General features: G+C 42.4%; 1 protein-coding gene across 2 annotated transcripts in view; it reads right to left on the minus strand.

Moving 5' to 3' along the window:
- PPM1L (protein phosphatase, Mg2+/Mn2+ dependent 1L) overlaps positions 1-15,781 on the minus strand; it is a 295,870-nt gene that overhangs the window by 15,057 nt on the left and 265,032 nt on the right. The window lies entirely within an intron of this gene.

Genomic DNA, 15,781 nt, shown 5'->3' on the forward strand with positions numbered 1-15,781 from the left:
GTACCTTGGTGCAAGTCACAGAAAAGTTTGAGAGTCAGGAAAAAATTTGATTATGTGATACGAAGTTCATGTAATAGAAATGTGACTGTATTCACTTAAACAAAGCTGGTACAGGGCACATTCTCAATAACGAGCAATCAGAAGGCAGCCAAACCTCTCCGAAATCAGAAACAAGTGGCTGGGATGAGTTGACCTCTAGGTCCTTTTCAACTTTAATATCCTGCTGCTCTTGAATTGGAACTGCAAACTCCAATGTCTCCAGGGAAGTAGGCCAGTAAGAAAAAGCTTGTGGCCCTTCTGGAATAGCATTATCCCCCTACTTTTGACAGAAGCACGGGTTCTGAAGTGTTTTCTTTTTTTTTTTTTTAAAGATTTTATTTATTTATTTGACAGAGAGAGACACATCCAGGGAGGGAACACAAGCAGGGGGAGAGGGAGAAGCAGGCTTCCCGCTGAGCAGGGAGCCCAATGGGGGGCTTGATCCCAGGACCCCGGGATCACGACCTGAGCCGAAGGCAGACGCTCAACGACTGAGCCACCCAGGCGCCCCTCTGAAGTGTTTTCTTACTCTAAGAGAGGGCAGGCAGGAGGACAAGGCACAATGGGCCTCGGGTTTCGGTGTCAGGTCCACAACACGGAGTGTGCGTGGGGCTTGCGGTGAACACATGCGAAGGGGACAGCAGTTGCTCAGCGATGAAGGTCACTGCCATGTGGGAATGCAGGCCCCTTGTGAATAGTTCTTCAGATTTTTTTTTAAGTTTATTTACTTATTTAAATAATCTCTACACCCAACGTGGGGCTCGAACTCAACCCTGAGATCAAGAGTCACACGCTCCTCTGACCGGGCCAGCCAGGCGCCCCTTTCTTCAGATTTTTTAAGGGAAGCCATTGTTATGTGAACTCTCCTGATTTTTAAATGTTGGCAGCTTTTATTTAAAAAAAACAGTGCAAGCCAAACAAAAGGCAACTGTGGTCAAATGATTCTTTGACTCATTAGGCTAACAGCCTCTTTTTGGGCCAGGGTGATGCCTTCCTTATTCATTGTTGTATATATATATTTTTTTAATCAGAAAGTCCTTTAAAAGAAAGTGCTTCTTATAGCACTCATTCCATAATAGTGCTTTGTACACTGCACAGGCTCTGAATGCTAAGGGCGATGCTAAGCATCGATGCTAAGCACCGAGGTGACATGAGGTGCCTTTACAACATGTTCCAGGGGTAGCACTGGTACGACTCACGCCTTGGACTTTGGAAATATATATATTCTAACCATGTAAATATTCATACCCTTATTAAAAAAATACATGAGCAGGGCTATATAGGTGATGAGATTTTAGACCACTTTGTTTTCTTTATATCTTTCTGTATTAAGATGAACACGATATGTCATTTAAAACCAAAATGTATTCACAACACTTCAGGAGCAGATCCACTGCATAAAGCAAAGTATACAAGACATAAAACAGGAAAAGCAGAGCTGACAATCTCGGTACAGCTGGAAACAAAGCCCAGGAGAACAGCAGCGACAATGGTGACAGCAGCACGGCCCGCAGACAGTTCAAGTTCAGATTCAAATTCTACCATCAGTGACTCAGTGACAGACAAGCAAGCCTCAGCTGCCCTTAGGCCCCGCAGCTCCCCCACCCCCTGCCAAATAGCCTCACCTTACCTCTAGCAGAGCTACCTTCAACTTCTCCTCAGAGCAGAACTCCCTGCCCTGGTGCCAGTCAAAGCACATTACCCTCAACCCCTTGTGCTCCCCACCCCCACTTTCCATATGCCCACAGCTGTGATTTAAAAACTGGAGTCATGAGGGGCACCTGGGTGGTTCGGTCAGTTAAGCATCTGACTCTTGGTTTCAACTCAGGTCGTGATCTCAAGGTTGTGAGATGGAGCCCCATGTCGGGCTCTGCTCAGTGTGGAGTCTGCTTGACTCTTTCTCCCTGGGGCGCCTGGGTGGCTTAGTCGGTTAGGCGTCTGCCTTCGGCTCAGGTCATGATCCCAGGGTCCTGGGATCGAGCCCCGCATCAGGCTCCCTGCTCAGCGGGAAGCCTGCTTCTCTCTCCTCCTGGCTCGTGCCTGCTCATGCTCACTGCCCCTATCTCTCTCTTGTCTCTCTAATAAATAAATGAAATCTTTTAAAAAAAGACTCTCCCTCTGTGCCCCCCTCACATGCTCTCTCTCTCTCTCTAAAATAAATACATAAATCTTTTTTAAAAAAGATAAAAACTGGAGTCACGAGAATCCTTATTTTCTGAAATACACCTTACCACAACATTTTCTTATGTGAGAGACACTGTAGTTTTATTTTTTCTTGGAGTGGGAGTCGGAGGCTGGGCAGAATGGGGAAAACCAGGTAGAATGAACATGGCTTGGGAGCCTTGTTTCATAATGCTCCAGGACACGCTCCCACACAATGCCACATAGTGACGCCCCTCTGTGACATCAAATGTTCTGTAAAAGTATAAGGAAAAGTGCCATTTTTTTCTTTAGGAAAGGGAGCAAGAGATTGGGGGTGGGGTGGAGAAGAGGTCGCCAGTGGTAGGGAAGGGGAGGGGGAGACGGGGACACACACATACATAGATGCATGACAGAATTTCGGTGAAGGTGTCAACAGCCTGAAGGCCATTCAATATATGCAGCATGGGAAAACCAACACATTTATAGGATGAGGAGAATTAGGTTTATCTTGTAAAGTTCTGACAATGAATGTTAGCTCAATAACACAATTCCAGGGCCTAGATGACATCCGGGCACGGTGACAGACAGAAATTATATTGGTGAGCAACATATTGGAAAAAGAGCCCGCGAAGGCAGTCACTAATGAAAGAATCATGGGGAATGATAAGATCACTGTCAGCGGGGACTTCCAGCCTCCACCTCCCACAGCCACCGTTGTGCTGAGCCCTGAAACACAGACACAGTGCCAGGTAGTTTGTAGATAAGACTCCCTGGCCCCCATCCCCTGTCTGCATAATCTTTAAGTCCGCCAAAGCTGACCTGCTCCGAGCTTGTTCGACAGTCTTTCTTGTAATAATTAACGCCACGGCAGAGACAGACTTGTCAGGGCTGATCTGTTGTCTGGAAAACTAAAGAGGGAGCTCTAATCTTTCCTTCTTTATTCCTTTTCTCTCGTCTACTGCCTGAGTCCTTGTTCCCTCAGACACAGGCCCTCTTCAACGTTACATTAATGTACGTAGCTGGGCCGGGAGAATCACCGCTCGTTCGGCTAACTCCGTGCACAAGGTTATTGAATTAATACTAATTAACGATTCATACTAAAAACCAATAGTTCCACTGTAATGAGTTTTATAGTAGTAATGAGGCTGAAAGTTATTTTATGCTATGAGAGCCTAGAGTGGGAGGCATCTGGAAAGAGATCTATGTGTGTAGAGAGGCTTGTACCAGCCAAGTGATGAGAACTACCACATACTGACCATTTACTGTGAGTCAGGCCCTATGCCCAATCCTTGGCATAGGTAATTTCTTTAATCTTAACAGCCTATGAGGTACTATAATCTCCATTTTGCAGATGACAAAACTGAGATTAAGAGATTAGCTCAAGGTCACACAGCTAGAGAGTGGCAAAACTCAACCAGTGTGTTGCCGGAGTGTTCGTTGCTTTCAACCTGGAGGCAGGCTGTTGCTAGCCCATATTCAGTGTTTCTGTGCAAAGCAGAAAAAGGTATTTCTTCCCTAAGACATTTTACTACCATCTCCATAAAATCACTAAAATACATATTTAGGTACATATGGGGAACCCTGCTTCTAAGGCCGTACCCTGCCTCCACCCACCCCAGGAAGAAAGCCACCATAGAAGAAGGCCACTCAATGAGGAATTCCAGCAGAAGAGCACATTAGAGGGTTTCTACTTCACACAGAGACTGGCAGGAGCCCCAGAGCCAACCTGAAGAATGAAATATTGTTAGCAACATCTCTAAGGCTGCATGTGAGTCTTACTGAGGACACATTAAGGACTTCTTCACTCAAGATCTGAAGTACTAGTATGGCAAACTCTCTTTGTGGGTTTCCAAAGGGAGGAAGCAGGGATGGGACACACCCATATATGTAGGGAGGCTTATGAGTCCCTGGGCTGGGCAAAGATAGAAAGCTCCCCCAAATCGCACCTTTTTGGGTCCTGCTTTGCAACCCAAAGCTGCCTCAACACCCCCCCCCCATCACATTCCAGAGGGCACAGTGGCAGGAATAACATTTTATGAGAAAAAGGTCTGTTACAAATTGTGAATTTTCATTTCCTCAGATTTTTGCCTGAGCAAAAATTTCACCCATTGAGCTTGGCAGACACTGAATGTGAGCTGGTCAACTGGATGACAAATTCTATTATTTTAAACCCTAGTGCTATGTAGTTTAATTCTAGATTTAGGTATACTTGGGCTCTTCCTTGGCAAACATATAGTAATTAATAAAATGACTAGAAGAAATAAGAAACAGTGTATCAGTGCCAGAAAGGTTTTTTTCCACAAATGAGGTATGACATCCTAAATATGAAAAATAATCTATTTAATGGGGTGGGGGGAGGTCATAATTCAAGCTTTTAGAATCTGACCCATCAGATTCACTTAATTTTCACACTTCGCCAGAGTTAAAATATAGATGTGTCGTCTGTTGCTCTTGCTTGCTGTTTTGAAATTGAAATGTTCTTCAACTTTACTTTCAAATGCTGTAATAATAATCTTTATTTCACCCTTGAGTGTGGCTTATGGACAGCCTTCTAATCCTTCCTTTTCAGTTAAGTATGAACATGTTAAAGAGAGTTGGTTCCTATTAAACCGATCGCATGTGTTGGGGAGACTTACAGAACGCTAGCAGGTCCTCTTGCTACAGGAGCTTTTATCTCTACTCGCTGGGCATGACTATTTTGAGGTACAAGGAAGCAGACAAGCTTTTGTGATGCCTACTGATACACTTCTCATAACTACTGCTGATATTTAGTTCAGATGATATAGCATGCTACTGAACTTAATTTATAATTATATTATCACATACTGGATCCTAAGTCCAGTATCTATTAATGATAAATAAAATTAATTTCATGGTTCTTTGCTTCTTCCTACACAAGCCAGAGAAGCGCTGTCTACATTTTTTCATGTCTTCACGTTATTTGAGAATTCTTCAGTGAGATATCTCACTTCTCTTTAGGGTTCCCAGCAAATTACAAGTACTGTCTCTGCTTCTTTATGTATGCTGTGGGAGTGGGTATAATAGGAACTTCAGAAACTGAGCTTTATAAAAGGGCCATTTGCTTTTTAATAAAAGGCAGAGAGGAGAAAGGCAGAGAGAGAAGAGGGGAGAGGAAGGCTGAAAACGAGGGGCGCAGCCTGAGTCCTCTGGTGCTTTAACCACTAATTACACTTTTTTTGACTTTTTTTTTCTCTTAGTGTAGAATCAACCCTCTTCCCTTTGGTTTCAATTAAAAACAAACCTGGCCTTTGAGTTTGTTCAGTTATCATTATTTAAATTACCGTATAGCTATAAATCTGTTTACGTATTCATGTGTTGGAAGAAGGCCATTTGGAGATATCCCCTGAAGTTCCTGTCCCCTTGCGTGTACACGACCCTACTTCATTCAGTCTGCGGCATTCGTCATCCTAGGGAAGACTAGGATTGCTGTGGCCAAAGTGCAAAGAGAAAGAAGTAGTCATGTTTAGCTTTTGAGCTTTAAAGAGACTATGGAAGCTCACAAAGAAACAGTATTCTCAAGAGAAAATCTTTCTGAGCATCCATCAGTCCAGGTTCTGGACTAAACCACAGGCATATGAAGATGGAGCAAACAGCGAGTTTTCCTGTTCATGAGTCCTCCCTTCCTGGCCCCCCACCACTAAGGTTGGCCAAGTGGTGGGGGTTTGGGGGAATGGAGGGGAGACAAAGAGGAAAACAGGAGGGCGTCTTTGATGTGTAGGTCTCTAAGAATCATGTGGAGCTTGAAGCACAGAAGACCTAGACCTTACTTTCCAGGGCACAGCCCAAGAAATCATAAACCTTTGTCCCAGTATGGAGACGCAAAGGTTGAATGAGCTCATGTAGGCAGCCTCGTGTGAAGAAACAGAACCACTGAGAAGTGCTGGGCTTCCCCTGAGGGAGGAAGGGCAACTCTCAGGTGCTTCACAGCTGGGATGAGTGGGCCTTCCAACCACAGGTTCTGGAGACCTGGATCATCCCAGCAGATATACCAGGACAGTAACAACATTCAGACACTCAGATCACCCCTGGGGAAGAGGGGAATGAAAACATGAACTTAATAGAAGAACGTGAGAAAAATGAGGAAATTATGGAATATACCTGGAAGTAAACAGAGCAAGATTTTAGAATCAGATCCAATGTGGATTCAAAATCCAAGTTATATTCAGTTCTAGAGAGATATATGAAGATACATCTTTATACGTTTATTTTGTAGCTGTGTAGTGTGTGTGGATGGATAGATAGAGGACAGATTATCTCATGTCTAATGCCCATTACACATCTTAAATTTTACCCTGGCCTAGCAGTTATGAAATTTAACTTTAAAAATACTATAGCCAGTACCAACAATGTTTGATAACCAGACGTGACTCCCCTGGCCACCAAGTCAATTAGCACGCATCTATTACTGAAGAATTCTAGCTGGAAGGAGAAACAGTCTCCAAAGCCGAGTTTGCCCTTCAGAGGCATGCCATTGGCAGGTTCTGCAGTTACACATAAATTATTTCCAGACAATCTCTTCCATCCAAACACAACACAGTCACTGATATCCCCATTTAAAGGGACAAAATAAAGGCTGTATAATTATGTTCATTTAGAACAAATAAATAAAACCAAATCAGATTTGGGGCCGATTTCATCCAATACTTACTAACTTTCCAGCTTGCTTTGGGTTCAATGGACTATGAGACTGACTCTAAAGCTCTGTCTCCAGGCAAGCTGTGGTCCCGAAGATCTGGTAAAATCCTTCTGGCCCATCTGGGCACATACCAAAAAGTGATATCCCATCTATGCCTCAACAACTGGGACAATACCAAGTGCCTGGGTGGTGCAGTCGGGCGACCCTGCTTCTTGGTTTTCGTTCAGGTCATGATCTCTGGGTTGTGAGATCCAGCCCAACGTTGGGCTTCGAGCTCAGCATGGAATCTGCTTGGGATTCTCATTCCCTCTCCCTCTGCCCATCCCCCTGTTCTCTCTCTCTCTCTCAAATAATTAAATAAATCTTAAAAAAAAAAAACCTGAGAAAACGCAGCCATGTTATTTTGTGAAAATGACCCTCTTTCTCCTCTTTCTCATACATCAATCTCCTGTACCTAATAATAAATACAAGATTGTGTATGTGCGCGCATGCTAAATAACTTTATGTTCTTTGTTCCCTCATTCAGTGCCTACTGCATGCAAATTACTAGGCTTGATGCTGGGACAATAAAGATAAACAAGATACAGTCCTTAATCCCAAGGCATTTACTGCCTAATGACCAGATGGAAACAGACCTTAGAACCCAGCCTGGCAAATGCTTTGACAGTGCTATGAGAGCCTGGGTGTGTGGATGGGAGTGACGGCAGGGAAGGAGCTTGGCTCAGTTTGGGGAGATGGTAGGTGGTGGGGAGAAATCCAGGGAGGACGATGGGGAGGAAATGAGACCATAGCTCTCTCTTTTTAAAAGATTTTATTTATTTATTTGAGAGAGAGAGAGAGAGCACGAGAGAGAGCATGAATGGGGGCGGGGCAGGCAGAGGGAGAGGGAGGAACAGACTCCTAGCTGGGCAGGGAGTTCGACATGGGGCTCGGTTCCAGGACCCTGGGATCATGACCTGAGCCAAAGGCAGCCACTTAACTGACTGAGCCACCCACGCACCCTGACCATTGCCCTCTCTTGAAGGTATAGCAGGGTAATGAATTCGCATAGCCAAAAGAAAGAGGTATAAAAAATTTTGGCATAAAGAAAGAGGTAAAAAAAAAAAAAAGAATCTGTACAATAAAAACGCATGAAAGGAACAGCTTTCTAAAGGGGATTTCTTCATACTCCACTTTTGAAACAAAGAACAGAATGAACATTTGTTTATACTCTTTGACTCAATAATGCCAATTCTTGAATTTTATCCTAAGAAAATAATCAGAAATGTGAACAGAGCTTCATGTACAAGGACTGACCTCACAGAATTATTTAAAACAGCAAGACAATAGAAATAATGAAAATGAGTAGACATATATTCATTATGAGATATCCAAATAATAAGCATAGTATAAACATTAAATCTAGTGTTTCTGAAGAACATATATTGTCATGAGAAAGGACTCATAAGTGAAAAATGAAGTAAAATTGTACATAAAATTTCTTTAAAAATATATTACATTAGTAGTTTTACTTGAAAGAAACTATATAAAATATTCCAATTTTCATTTACTTCAATAAATAGGTATGTAAATATACACAGAAGAAGATTTGATGGAAACAAAAAGAAAATACTGGTTATTAAAGTCGGTTTAAAAATTTTTTTTGAAAAATTTTCTTAATTTTCCACATTTAATTTAATTTATTTATAGGAATTATTTCACTTTTACCAAATTCAGGCTTTTTACTTTTGTGTTCTTAATGTCAGGCATTTATTTCCTCCTTCCCACTGAGAGTCTTCTGCCATGGCCCACAATGACTTGACTGGACTTTCTGTTTAGTTGTTCAATTTTCCTTGCTGAACCAACCTGGCATTTCAGTTAGACTGAGGCTATCCAACTGAAATACCAATAAGCCTTACTGCCTTTGCCTTCCCTGTTTGCATTTTGGAAGAAACGGTATCAGGAAGAATGCCAGGCCCCAGACTCATCACAGGCAGTGCTCAGAAGGCTCTGGGTTTGCAGACATCACACTCCTGGGACACTACCACATGACACGATTAGATGCTGCTGTCCAGAAAGGGCCAAGGGATGACCATCGAGGGTGGAGGGCAGCAGGAACAGGCTGAGGGTGACAAAGTTGTTGCACAAGAAACCCTGACCAGGGAGAGCCAGTTCTCCAAGGCAGCCAGGTGGTTCCTGCTACAGGCCCTGGCCGCCTGGGTGTCACATTACAGAAGGTGAGGCTGAAGCAAGGTCGGGGGAGCTAGCAAGCAGGAGACAAAAGAGGAGGAGTTACAGAATTTCAAGTCACAAAAGAAAATGAAAGTCATTATCTATACAAGTTACAGCGGGCCAGGCACTCTGCCTGCCGCTCGCACACCCTGACCTCACTTAGTCTGACCAAATATGTATCATCATCATCATCATCATCATCACCCATCCACTGTGCAGATTTGGAACACAAGGCTCACTGAGGTCACGCAAGCTTTTGGGTGGAAGAGCTGGAATTTGGACCCAGGTCTGACACCTTCAGTCCGGCTTCTAAAATTTTCTCTAAGATGCAGAACCTTCTCAGGTGTGTGGCAAGGAAGCAGTCGGTTTGGGCAGCAAACAGCTTTATTTAAGGATTCTCTAAAGTTTGTATGTGCTTCTACTAAAGATCAGTACAGGACAATCTATAAACTCGATATTCAAAGAAAACTTTTTGTTAACGTGTACTAATACATGGCTGAGCTGGGAAATGAGGACGTGGTTTTCTTGGAGGGCAGAAACAATAATAAAGTGAAAACCCCAAGGCGTAAGTGAGGGTGAGGGGCTGATCAGTTTGGAAACACCGTCAGACACACACCATCTCCCAGATCCCTGAGACTACGTCATTCTGGAAGGGGTCCTGAGGTACTTAGAATGTAACGTTTCCAGTGCAGCAGATGGAGGCTTGGATAGTATTCAGAGTTTGTGAAGTGATGTCAAATACTTCTTCCGATGATCTTGAGTGACATTATTAATTTGCATTTATTAAATGAGGCAACAGGCTCAGGAACTAAGATCGGCGGCTGGTTTGCAAGGGAACAAGAACTTAAGCTGCATTTCAGCGGCTCAATCTGGTACTCTGGGCACCTCCTCAGAACTGGGGCATATTCCAGGCTGCTAGCATGAGTCTCTGTTGAACCCAAAAGTTCCTATTTTCCAAGTGTGAAAAGAAAGCCTCAGCAGTTACGGGCCCAAGAGCTGAAATTGACACTTAAGGCATGAGTCTCAGGAACACAACTGATAAAGGAGCTGGCCGGGTCAGGTAAGAAGGACGAGATTCTATAATTAAACAGGCAACACTCTGCTCTAAATAGGTCTAAATCCCCTCTTGACCCCTAACTTCTTACTATGTGAACTGCCGGTGACATCTTTTGAACTGAAAATCACAATACTTCGAGGGGCACCCCTCCGTTTATCTGAGCTTTACTCCCAGCATCTCCAGAAAGCACCCCCCTCTGCTTGGCAGCAAGAAGTGAACGCTCACACGTCCCCACCGCTCCCTTGGATCCACCCCAAGTTGAACTGGCTTCTTCTGAAGGTAGTTTCTTCACTTGTCGCCAGTCTGTTTTCCAGGCCAATGTAACAAAGCCAGCCTCTGACTTGAACAGAGAACAAGGTTTTTAAACATGAAGTATGATTCATGTAATTGGATTTTGTTTAGAGCCCCACAGGGGGAATGCTTCTCTTCACCTACTTCACTCCTTGGAGTTCCTGAATAGGCAAAATGTTTGCAGGAGCCTCGCTCACACAGAGGTGGTCCTGGCCCACAGACAGTGCAAACGCCAGGCAGCAGGGATGTGGGGCGGGAGGGCACCCCAGCATGTGGTTTCCCATGTTGGCCTGGCCTCATACAGCCCCGGAAGGAGCTATAAACCAGCGTGGCATTATCTCTTACTTGCTGAGTATCTGCCGCTCTGGCTGCAACAAGATTCTGGTTGAGCTTATAAACGATGCATATACAGCCTCTGAACTCATCTGCGAACTAGCCTGGAGGCTGAAGTTATTCATTCATTTAGCAAGCTTTTAACCAGCCCTTTCTGGTTATAAATAGCTTCAGATGAACTGTCACTCCTTGCCAGGCATTCTGATAGGAACTGGGGACTCAAAAACAAAAGATGCAGTCTTGAGGTGAAGAAGTCACAGTTTAGTGGGGTGCCGGAGGGTAGAGAATAGAAAAACAATTCTATTTCGGTTGAAGTTGAGAGAGGTGAGCACAGAAACCTGCTTGCAGTGGTATGAGAAGAAGATACCTGAGCTGAATTTTGACTGATGAATAGGAGTTAGTGGAACAAAGTTGGTGGGGAGGAAAGCTCGGACCATATGTGTACATGTATGTGTGTTTATGTGTGTATGTGCGTGGGGGTGAGGGTTAAGGAAGTCAGTGAAAGGGGATCTTTTTTCCTCTTCCATACTCTGAGAAAGATTTTTCAAATATTCTTTTCATGTGATGATGACTAGGACATCTGAGTTAACGTGAGTCCAAATATTTGTCAAATCTTAATATGGAAATTAGTGACATTAAGAAATGTCAAAGCTCTTAAACATCACCGAGTTGTAAATATGAATATGGACCCACGTGCTATTTAAGAAAATTGTGTTTAGAAAGAAAACATGATAAAGAAGCAAATTCCCAGCCTGACTTTAGAATGTTCACAAGTCATCCATATGGAATTTTCTGTGATTACCTAATTAATAGTAAAAGCTTTGACCATATGCTGTAGTGCCCATTTTCCACACTGGAGATAGTAAATTACCATACTTGATTTTCTTTTGCTCTATTTTCAGTTTACATGTTTAACCTTCTAAAGAGTTTTGCTTGCTGGCAAATTTAAATGAATGTACAATGGGAAATTCCCAGCCTTCGGGATCTTAAATTAAAAACACATGTTATATCAGTCCTTTGTTACGATGGCTAACTGACATTCAGTTGAGGAGTTTTAATAAAGGGGGGGGTGGAGGAGTATCTTAGCACTATTTAAGAATTAAATCTCTAAGGCTATAATTTAAAAATAATTATAAAACTATGTATGGTACTGAAAGTTTCTGAATGCAAAACACTGAACTGTCACTCCATGAAAGAAATATCTTAATATAAAGAAGAAAGTAAAGGATTATCCAGAGATAAAAGAATGTATTTCACCTAGCATCAAGGAATTGACCAGCTAATACTTTTCAAAATATGATCACGAACTCTAGCAAATTCTTATGGCCTTCAAGAGTGTACGCAAATGGAATAATCTATCCTAGACCCAAACCTGGTAGATTTATACCTAGTTTCCAAAGGGAGTATAGGTTGCCTGAGATTTAGGACCACCTTTCTGGAAGTCAACTTTTAAAGGTCCAAAGGCTTGCAGAAACCAGATTTTAGCATCTATATCGGAGAAGTTTATTTAATTCAGACTCCATTTGATCAGCAGACGGAAAGCAGGTTTATTCAATGCCTTCTACCTAAATTTGCCAAATGGTACAAGTTATGTATTATATTTTAAAATATGATGAGGTATGAGCTTCATACAATTCTAAGAGAAACTGAACCTTGGAGTTTCCAATACTAAGATAGGTTCAGATGAAAAAAATACATGCTTCCTCCATACAACTTCCCCATTCAGTTACCCTGCTTTGTAACAGGGCAAAGCCCAAGAACCTGGATCATTTTTCCAGAGGGAGAGTCTTTGGGGCTGGCTCTTCCTTAATTGGTAAGAGGCAGAACTACCGAAGAAAATGGAAGAATTTTCACATGATTGTCAGACTAATCACTAAAGAGGAGAGACTGAATTATAATATGCACCAAGGAGATGTACTTACAATAAAGAATGAAAAGTGTCAGGATAGAGTCAATTTTGCTTTTTAAAAGAAAAATAAAACTCCTGGCCACATTTACTGTTATATACAACCTATAACTAGCCTTCTGCTATAAATTATGTGAGGTAGTGTGACTTACTCTATTGCTGAAGAAATGGATACAAGATAGAGTCATTCATCATGATTGTAGCTTAAAACATTTATTATTTCACACAGCTTCTGAAGGAATTCTAGAATGGTTTAGCTCGGTGGTTGGGACTCAGAGTTTCTCATGAATTTGCAGTCAAGCTGTCAGTTACCTGGGGCTCAACAAGGGGAAAGTATACTTCCAGGCTCATTCACATGGCTTTTGGCAGGTCTCAGTTCCTCACTTTGTGGGTCTCTCCAATGGCAGCCCAAGTGTCCTCATGACATGGCAGCTGACTTCCCACTCCCCAGGCTGCCCCAGGATGATAGCTGACTTCCCTCAGAGCAAGTGATTCAAGAAACAAAGGGAGAGCACAAGAGACATCCAAGACAGAAGTCACAGTCTTTTTATAACCTAACATCAGACATGATATCCGGTCATTCCACCATCTTTGGTCACTAGAAGGGACTTACTAAGTCCAGCCCACACTCAAGAGGAGACAGATTAAGCTCCATCTCTTGAGGGAACAAGCATCAAGGAATATATGGGCATATCTTTAAAACCATCACAGTAAATGTTTGCTAATGGTAACCATTATCAGAAAATAAAAATCTAAACTAGCAAAGCATAGATCAGAATATGAAGAATTTTTTTTAAAGGATTTTTACTTTGAATACTGACTTCTTTTAGGATTAAAAAATGAGAGACGTCCTAGAGAACTAGTCCTCATCGGATCAAGAAATATAGTCACATAGGGGTGCCTGGGTGGCTCAGTTGGTTAAGCATCTGCCTTCGGCTCGGGTCATGATCTCAGAGTCCTGGAATCGAGCCCCACATCGGGTGGGCTCCCTGCTCAGCGGGGAGTCTGCTTCTCCCTCTCCCTCTGCCCCTCCCCTTGCTTGTGAGCTCTCTCTCTCTTTCTCTCTCTCTAACATAAATAAAATCTTAAAAAAAAAGAAATATAGTCACATGGGATTTCACAGAAGCCACTTACATTCTTGGCAGGGAAAATGGACTTGTCACATACTTTTTTTAGCTTTAATGGGAATCTCTTAAAATCATGGAGCTCTGCTCTGAAAGCACCCTTGAATTTCCAGCATTAAACACAAATAGAATGCCCTGACTGGTGACCACAGGTTGATGGTACCGAGCAAAGAGACTGATGGTAACATGAATAAAGAGGGAAAAAAAACCCAGATAACACGAAGGAATGCATACTGTGCAATTAAAACTCCCTCATGGCTCTGTAATGTCTTGCACAGCAGCTGGCTTGGCTTCACCAAACTCTACGACTATATATGTAAAATTCACTATTTACTGAAAGAGAATAACAACAGCTCACATTTATTGAGCACCTACTCTGTACCAAGCATTGCTCTAAGTGCTGGATACATATTAATTCACATAATTCTCACAGCAATTCTATTAAATAAAACTCTCAGTATTCCCATATTATGGATAGTGGAACTAAGATGCAAAGAGTAATGTCCCCAAGGTCACATAGGTGTTAAGGGAGAAGATGGGGCTTAAACCCACACACCCTGGAACCACTGTCATCCGTATATACACTTAAAATTAGCCATTCCCCAGGAGTGAAGAACTTAGCAATAAAGATAGGTCAAGTCAGTAGAATACTGTATGAAGAGGATGATTAGGGAAGATGTGCTATATACTTTTGTATATAGGCAGAAAGGTCACCAACTCGGATATTAGTTAATGTTGCCCCAAAAGTGGTTCTGAATTTAGGATTGCAGAGGTCAAAGTAGATTCTGATCTTCTCTTTCTTAGGAAATCTGAGTCATAGCTTGATTCAGACTTCCGGGTATGCTCTTTCCCCCTTTATTTCTGTGGTTTCTGATGATAAAAATAAAAGAGGATATCCCATGTGCAGCCTCTTAACTGGAGACAAGTAAGAAATGTTGAAATCAGCTGGCTGGGCTATCGTGACCCTTTCTGAGTATGTTAGGCTATAAACTGAAAAGCATTGCAAAAAAGACCTAATGTGTTCAAGCCTGAACTATGTCCTAAAGATAGCAAAACCATCTCTTAGGAATGTCCTGGAACTGGGAAGACTGAAACAATCTGTAGAGTCACTTTAATGTCTGTAGTAGGAATCACCACTTATACGTGACATGATTTTATTTAGTTGGGAAATCAGCGAATCATTCTGACATGGGTAAGTTTTCGCCCTGTACTTCTCCCATTCATGTCATTTTAATCCTGTATCTCTTATTCTTTTTATTCATTTCTTGGCAAGTATTTCTAATATCAAAAACAAAAAGAAGCTGTATCTTCCCTTCAAACAATGAGACAAAGCTCTCAGCACTTCTGAAGACAAGTCAAAACCACTTTCTAGAGACTTAAAAGCAATGGTGATGTCTCTCAAAATTAACTCTTTCTCCTCTTTCACCAAGGGGCTCTGTACCACATAACCATGAAAAGTGTATGTTTTATATCAGGTTCGAGAGCTTCCTGCCTGCCCGCCACTTCCTTTTGCTGAGGCTACTCACCTATTCTGTAAGCAGAACCAAGCTCAAACACAACTGTGAGACAGTCTGGTTTTGTCTCAAATGGTTTCATACTCTATCTCCTCTCCATGGGCTGGGGGAGGGGGGCGACCCCCTACCCTAGCACCCAATACTTTAAAGCTTTCTGTCTCTTGAGGCATTCTACTTGGGTCTGTTCTTCACAAGCAATGCTTCGAGCCTCCAAAATCTCCTACTCCCACCCCTTCTCTCTCTCTACATCTATCCCTTCCAAGGTAAAGTTCCTATTACCTTGGTTTGAGGATCCTAGGTGCTAGGTGATAATGTCATATGCTAGTAGGAGATATATATCTATATTTCTCTATATATATTTGAGAAAGGAAGTCTTGAGCTTTTCAAAGTATATCAGGTAGGTGATGCTAACTCCATTTATGTGTAAGGCTAGCCCTTGTAATCAATTTTTAAGTCACTCTGGGTGTTCACAAATTACTCAGGGGTGACCTATCGGGTGATAAAACG

The sequence above is a fragment of the Phoca vitulina genome, unplaced genomic scaffold (genome assembly GCF_004348235.1).
Source record: "Phoca vitulina isolate PV1807 unplaced genomic scaffold, GSC_HSeal_1.0 scaffold8, whole genome shotgun sequence".
In the NCBI taxonomy this organism is placed as follows: Eukaryota; Metazoa; Chordata; class Mammalia; order Carnivora; family Phocidae; genus Phoca; species Phoca vitulina.